The sequence below is a fragment of the Meleagris gallopavo genome, chromosome 10 (genome assembly GCF_000146605.3).
Source record: "Meleagris gallopavo isolate NT-WF06-2002-E0010 breed Aviagen turkey brand Nicholas breeding stock chromosome 10, Turkey_5.1, whole genome shotgun sequence".
NCBI lineage: Eukaryota > Metazoa > Chordata > Aves > Galliformes > Phasianidae > Meleagris > Meleagris gallopavo.
Genome location: NC_015020.2, coordinates 21,575,975 through 21,584,237, shown reverse-complemented (window position 1 = coordinate 21,584,237; position 8,263 = coordinate 21,575,975).

The window sequence follows — 8,263 nt, the reverse complement described above, 5'->3', positions numbered from 1 at the left end:
GGGGGGGGGAAAGCTTAGCCCTGCTCTGTAGCTTGCTGTGGAGGAGCAGACTCCGTCCTCTCCATTTCATTCATACAATGCTCCTGCTTCATCCATGGTAATCCAGGAGGGACCGTTGTGGTCGCCCGGTCTGCCTCTATCACGAACAAGGCCATGCCTGTTGCAAGCAGCGTGGGGAGAGGCAGCAGCCTCTGAGTCCTCCCACCCAGCCTCAACACAGCCAGCACTGAGAGCCGCAGCTTCCCCAGCCCCACGCATCCCTGGGGGGGTTCATGGTGACCCCTCCCCTTGTGCTTTCCCTCTGGATGCCAGCTAGGCTTTGAGAGCCAGCACTGTTTGTTTTGTTTGAATTTCTTCTTTTATTTTGTCCTGTCTTAGGGCCCTGACTGCTGCAGTGGCATTGGGTTTTCAATAGCTCATGTTACGCTTCTCAAAAAAGTGAGTGTGGCTTGAGCGAATAATGCCTCAAGAAAGCAGTAAATAAAATAATCCAGTGTTTATGCTGTATTAGTGATGTCTGAAGTCGGTTTTCTAAATCCATTATTATATTTTTTGGATGGCAGAACTGTGGGATCCCTCATACAGCAGAACCAACAGCCCTCAGTTTTGCTCTCTTGTGATACTTGCCTTGCAGAAGTGCCATCTCCTCAATTTTAGCAGGTGAAAAGCTCCTGTGACCATAGGCAGGGCTACTGGAGCAGCTGATGGAAGGTTGTGCTAACGAATCCCTTCTTGCTTTTCAGCTGCACGCAATGCTTTAGCTGCAGCTGTGGTGTCATGACCAGCAAGAGCTGCTTCTCAAGTTAGACCTGAGTAGAAAGAATGCTGCCAAAAAGGAGGAATTTCAAGTGTCTTCATAATACTTGATGACACAAACCACTGGAGAACTTGTCTTAAGCCTAAGTTTGAAAATTAGGTAGGTCTCGTGGCTCTCTAATTGTCAAAATCATATAATGGTAGAATTGCCAGGGTTGGAAAGGACTATAATGATCATCTAGTTTCAACCCCCCCAGAAATACTTTCTAACTCTGTACTTTCTAGTTGGTCACGTAAGTGGGCTTGTTTTTCACATGTGTTGAATGTTTAGAAGACAGAAGGTTGAAAACTGACTCTCTGCATTGAGTAACTTAATTCCAAGGCTTGTGATGTTCTGAAAATGCCCATACTCTTTATGCCATGTGTTCTTGTACCAGTATTGCCTATAGTTTATGCCTATATTTGAGGTTGACTTGTCAGAGCATATGGTGTCCTCAGTCAGGAGCTTCTGGGCTGCCAGCCAGAGCCCAAAGGAAGCTGCAGTTGGTCTGACAGAGTTGATGACACTACATCAGTAGAGAATATGCTTAATCCTGTAGTACTTTCCCATCATTTTTTTATCCCTTGCCCAAAAAAGTCCTGAAAGCTGCACTGACTGCATTACAGAGAAGCTTGGGAGATGCATCCAGTCTTCCTGCTAACACACACAGGTAGGTTTAGCTTGCAGTGCCCGAGAGGTTGAAATAACACTGCTCTAGCTCAGGTAAAGCTGAGCAAACTCAGCCCTTGCCCTGAACGCTGCAGGTAGCTGTGGCATGCAAGTATTGTTTGGGAGTGTTTGGGGACAGGCTGCTCTTCTAGGGACTGTTTCAGCTTTGCTGGTTGGAGGAGCTGAGCACAGCACGATGCTTCCTTCCACGAGGTTAAACAGAAGAAGTGAAAGTCCCTGGTTTGTGGTTTTGGGCAGATGTCCCTCTTGACACAAATGATGATCCCTCTGAGGGCTTGCTTCTCCCCACAGTGACAGGGTTGTAGCTGGCTGCCGTGCAGAGGAAGCAACAAGCTGCACTCCCTGTAATTAGCTTTCAACTGGTTTTACTGTAAATTAGTCAGAACGACAGTCATTTTTGAAAGCTTTCACAGCATTGCCTTCATATGATGGTGCATGTGTTGGAGGCAGGCGCCGCAAGCAGGCATTAATTCCACTGCCATTAATTCAGCGCGTGCTTATTCAAAGCTGAGACATCTTTGCATGCCTCAAAATGAACCACTGAATTTGAAAGCTGGTGGAGACAAATGGGGTCTGAACTTCCTATCTTCCTGACAGTTATTTACCACCTCTGTTCTGGGCCGGTTTGATGCTCTGCTCTGTGGGCCCAGCCCTGCTCTCCTTTCCCACTGGCACCGACTGCCATGTCTTTGCTGCAGCCCCTGCAGTGGCCGTGGCAACCAATCCTGCACCCCAAGCATTTTGGCATGGGGGATTCTTAAGGGTTTCCGAGGCTTTTTGTTGAGCCCACCCCTCTTTCAAGTGATCGTTTCCAAAGGGTTAGCCAAAAATCTCTCTTGAAAACTCTGGTTTGCAGGTCTGTTTAGTGAACACCGGGTGAGTTTATTTTCTGAATGGTGCTCCTGGGCTATTTTGGATGCTGGCATGCTGCTGGCAGGCAGCGTATCTCTGAAGTCGATAGCTGTGAATTGGTGTGCTGCTATCAGGTTTCTCAAGCGGCTCTTTGATCACTGATCGGATGACCCTGGGTTTTAGCAGAGCTTTCTGCTCCTTTCCTTTCCTGGGTTTCTCCCCGGGGCTTCAAAGGCCCAAAGGAATCATCCTGTGCAGAGGTGGGAGCCTGCTGTCATGGCCAGGGAGGTGTGTGCCTCCTGATGCGTGGAGGAATGGAGGTGAGGAGAGAGCCACAGTGAGGGCACCCCCAGCTGCCCATAGGGTTTGCTGAGCTACCAGCATACATCTCGATGACTTCAGGCATTTCCTGATAATTTCAGCTTCATGGTCTATGCCCTGAGCTGGGCACTGAGGCTCTGACCTTCGGTGACGCACTGCTGGGGAGGAAGGAGGGCTGTGGGCCCTAAGGCTGGACCAAACCCTGGCCCTAGGGCAGGTGTGTGAACCCATCCCCAAGACTTCCACCTCCTTTCCTGTGGGAGCATAGTTGGGTGGCCCCGTTGCATGCTTCCCCCCTCCTGCAGAAAGGGAAATGGCCTTGGAGGGCTGCTGCAGCCCTTCCTGAAACCAAAGCCTTCTATGTTAGGCCTGGCTTTTTTCTTTTTCCCTAGCGAAGCTTGCAGCATCAGTGACAACCTCTTAAAATAATCCTTCCCCTCACCCCCTCATAATCCAGAATGGGTATTTTTCTGCCTTACACTCCCCGTTTCTTGGCCCTCCCTGCAGCTTTAGCATGCAGCAGTCATTCCGCTGCAGTTCCCACAAAGCAGCAGAAAACCAAGGTAACAGCAACATTTTGAGTGAAGGGGATGAAATGTGGAATAGGTTCAGCGTATTTCTTTGTCATTGTTGGAGTCCTATTCAGTCTGGAGCTGAATAGGAGGCTGATTAGCATGTGGAAGCATTTCTAAAGCACTGGTCTGGGAGGCTTGTTGTATTTTGTTGGGGTTTTTTTTTCCTTAAAGGAGAAGTTTTGTGGCATTTGTTTTTCTTACTGAGCTGGCAGTGAGTCTTTGTGAAATGCAAAACCATGGAAATAGCATTTTAGTGCCTGTTTTGATAAATCACTACATGCATGGGTACGAAAAAGTTTTCCAGCGCCTAAAGCTCCTGCAGGGTGCCACGTTTTTTCAAGTGGTCGGATGAGTGGGATAGAATTTGACCATGGGACGCATCTGGATTGTGGATATAGCATAAGAGACTTTGCTTTTGCTCTCACTGAAGTCATCTGCAAAACTGGTCTGGCTTTATGAACGTAGAAATGAGTCTGCGGGCTGAAAATCCACCTGCTTGAATGCTCAGCATTTTGCTTTCATGGGAAAGATATAATGCTGAGATGGAGATATATATATATATATATATATATATATATATATATATATATATATATATATATATATATTTTTTAAAAGCTTGCTGTAAGTGAGAAACAACTTTTTCCTAGCGATATTCTTCAGGTTCTGCATATGAGGTTTCAGAGAGAGGAAAAGTTTGTTTTCTTTTTGGTGTTGGTGGAGTTTCTTGCATGGAGGGGAATTCTGCTGCACCGTGCCTTGCTTTTTGGCTGAATGCTGGCACAGTCACCATAACACGGTGCTGGCACACTGGGAGAGCTCTTGGGGGAGTTGCTGCAAGGCCTGGTATGCTTGGCTCCAAGTAACTGGAATTACTGCCTCATAACTATTCATGCTGCAGGGCCTCAGCTCTCAACAGGGGTCCTGTGGGTGCGCTGTGTCTCCTCATCCTTGGGGCATTGCAGGAATTTTTTGGGTGCTTGCAAACCTCAGGGGAGATGGGGCTGAGATGCACGCTGGGCCTGTATGAGTTCAACACAATTCTCCCCTGAAGCTTGCAGACAGAGTGGGCTAATGAAGGAAAATGCTATTAACTTCCCATTGAGAATCTGCTGCAGCTCACTGCTGTGTCTTAACGTAGCCTAATGAAGGCAGATTAAAGCTGTTGTTTAATTAAGGAGAACTTAGCTCCTCTGGTCACAATTCACGATTAAAGGACCTTTTGAAGTAATTCTGCAATATATTTTCATTTTTTTTTCTCCCCTCCTCTCTCCAGTAACATGAAGGAAGTTTCTACTGCTATACATGCCCCAGCACCAAGTCTTTGAATGCTATTAGAGGGCCACAAACCTGCTGGCAAATCTGGCCGCTGCCAAGGCATCTGAACATTAAAAAGCCCTGCAGAGGGGTGGGAGGGAGTTCAATCTCAGGATATGCTGATTTGGAAAGGGAATCCAAACAAAGAGGCTTTTCAGCAGAGGCTGAGGCTTGGCTTCTCTCAAGGGCAGTTTGGGCTTGGGGAAGCATCCGGGAGGCAGCGAGCAGTGCGGGAGTGCATGAGCTGGATGCAGCATGGTGTAAGGTTTCCCAGCACAGCACGGTTTTGTGTTACAGGCTGGGGAGCTGCCTGTAAGTGCTCCTCTCCCTTCTTTTTCTTTTTCTTTTTTTTTTTCCCCCCCCCCTTTATTTCTGTTGGAAACAAAGGGGAGATTTAGGCTTTTGAATATTTTCCTTTTATTAAAAATAATAACAAAGGTTCATTGCCCTTGCCCTACCTCCCCTGCAGGTTTAGTGATGCCTCTCGCTGGAGAGGGACCTACTTGACCTATTGGTTTTCTTGGTTTTCCTGACCTGGAGAAACCATGTGGGGGGCCAGGCTCCTCATAAGGAACCATCTGGCTCAGATAAGGAGAAAAGAAGTGAGATGGATGCCAAGGTAGCTTCTTCATAACCAAGTGAGGTTTGCATTCAATGGGCTGCCCGCTGTCACTGTGCTGAGAGCAGGGTAGACCATGGCCTGTGGAAGCCCTGTCCCACATGATGGCACTTCTGAGTGCCACCGTGCTCTCGATAAATGAGAGGGAAAAACAAAGCAAGGAGGAGGTGCTACCAAGCATCTTAACCAACCAGTTGGGTTTTTTTATAGGAACCAGATGGTTTCAATAGAGGAGAGCTGAACTTCTTGTGACCCTTCCCCACAGACGCTGTTTGTTGTTTTGGAACTGTGGCCAGGACAAAACCATGTCCCAGAACCTGCAGTGAGGGTGAGAGCTTGGTGCCTTCTTCTCCCACCCCATCATGCATCCTCCCTGTTGTCCATTGCTTCCGTGCCTTCAATGCTGATGGCCATGAAAGACTTGGGGCTTTCCACCAGTTCCCTGCTTAAAGAAATAAGCAAGAATACAAACTGGAGAAAACCAAAACATCTAAAAGCAGAGTGTAAGGAAGCAATAAAATGTCAGGCCACATTTTCCCTTCTAGTTGATTAAAAATCTTCCTGATAAGCAAGGAAGCTTTCATGGCTGAATGAGAGCTGTATCATGTCAAATGCAGTGAGAGCTTTATTAGGAGGATGAAGCAGTCCAAGCGCTGGGTTATAAGTGCTGGCAGCTCATCCTGCCCTGAGTTATCCTGCAGGACTGGAGGCACTTTGCAATGATATGAGGGAATAAGTGTGATGAGGAAATGGCTTATCCAATGAAAAGAAGGAAATGTAAGAGGAGTATGGCAATATGGGTGTCTGGAGGGATGGTGACAGACATGAGCATATGTATGCTTGAAAACTGTGAGGAAAAATTAATATAGAAGCTGGCTGTTACATAAATGTTGAAGAGCCAAATTTATTGAATTACTGCCAATGAGGGCCTCTGGGTGTTATATGTATATCCATAATGCATCCAAACCAGTATTTCTGAATACATAGTTGTCCTGAGGCTGATGTAGCATTGCTCCCAGGGGTATCAGGGCTGGCCAGTTCTGCAAATTCTCTCAACTGTCCAACTTCATTTTTGGTCAGCAGCATCAAACCTCCAGTAATGTGAAGTAAGGATCCACAGGGCTCCTGGGCAGTGAGGCAGCTCAGGAACAAGCCAGTATCCTCGTTGTCTTTCCTTTCATCCCTTTCTTTGGAAACAAATTGCAAAACGTGACTTCAGATACATGTTGAAGTCCTGTGCTTGACTAGCTTGCTTGCTTAGGAAGTGTCATAGTGGTCCCCCAGTCATTGTTGTTCCACAGCCTGTGAGTTGAGTGCAGCACCCACTGAAACCAGTAACAATTTCTTACTGACTGGGAGTCCAGAGGAGGCATCCAAGAGACAAAAGACAAGTCTGAGTCTGGATGGGAGATGGATTTTCGAGTCTCTGAGTGCTTCGTGGACAGTAAGCGACAGAGGAATCTGCTGACGTGCCTTCTTGCTGCAGGAGCTTTGCTGCCCATCTCAGGATCGCTCGTTTCACGGTGCTTCTGGGGATAGGAACCACTGAGATGCTGCATACCAGGTACAGGGGGGATTCAGTGGACTTGCCTTGGCTTTTGGAAAGTGGAACATCAAATAGGAGAAGGAAATGAGGGCTAGATTTTTTGCTCTCAATCAGAAAACCAGTGGTGGTGGCGGCAAATTAGCGTGCATGGGGATACACTCTCTGGAGTGAAAGGTTCTGCTGGCAGGGATCCGCTCCAACTCAGTGCTGAGATGCTCTACTGGCCCCATGGCTACCCCTTGAGAATTTGGTGCCCACAGTTGGTGCTTGGAGATCAAATACAGGACAAGAATTAAAAAGCAGGAAAATAAAAGGTTAGCTTCCGTGCTGTTGTGTTTGACTTCCCAGGGTTTTAATTGCCAAGAGCTGCTCTGAGAGCCAGCTGGCTGCGAAGTGATACAGATCTCAAGTAAGAGAAGGGCTTTTTTGGTCCCACGATCCACTAACTGCTGTATTTTCCTCTATAGGAGGAATGTATGTTGCATTTATTTTTCCTGAAAGTGAATGATCGTCTTCAGGTTGCTGATTGCTCAGCTTCTCTGGTTGCTGTTGAGGTCCCTGCTGTCACTAATCCACTACCTACAGTAAGAGAGTGGGGGAAAAAAAAAGAGCAGCTTAAAGAAAAACTAAAGGAATGCATGCATTATCTGACATGCTGGTTGTATAAATCTCAACATCAGCTACCTGTGAAACATCCAGCAGCACGTTAATGGGTACCCCTCAGTAGATTAGGATTTGGCATCAGGTCTGCATGTAATTACAAGCCACACACAGAAGGACACAGGCAGCTAATGAACTCCTGCCAAACTCCAGCTCCGCTTCTGCGGCTTTTGAAGTTCCGTGGTCTTTCAGCGTTTTGTATAGCAAGCACTGAAAGGCATCAAATCGCTCCTTTGACAGCATTTAGAAAAGGCTGGTTTGTTGAATAAGTGAGTCCCTGCAAATGCTGATCTGAGAACTGGAGCGTCTATAGGCGCCGTTCTCACCAGAGCAGTAAATAGGCTGGAGATTGAGGACACCCCCTACAAGTTGCTGAGCTCCAGCCTCAGTGGAAGGAGCCAGCAGGCTCTGGTTGCCATGATGGGCTGCAAGAAAAGGAACTATTTCCATTTAAAAACCTCCTTCAAAACAAGCCCGCCAGTGGTATGGGGAGAAATAGGCTTTTTCCCAAGCATCAAAGTGCTTAGAAAGGAAGCTGTGCAAAGGGGATTGTGGCATTTTGCGTGGACCTGAGGTTGTGGTGGAGATGGGAAAGGGGATTTTGGAGGGTGTCTGCAGGTTTTTGTGATGCTGGGCAGTGGGTGCCTGGCTTGGGTGGTTGTGGGTGCATTTCTGTAGTGTTTTGTGGTCAGACCCGTGCCCTCCTGCTCCTCTTTTCATCATGCCTGATGTGACAAAGGGAGTTGTTGCTGAAGGAAGAAACAATTTCCATGAAAACCTGTGATTTTCAGGGAAACATACCAGGCGGGTTTCATGGCAGTACCATGGTGAGGAGGAATAATGCAGCTTGGCACAAAGCTCTTCAAGGGGAGAAAGGGAGGGAAAAA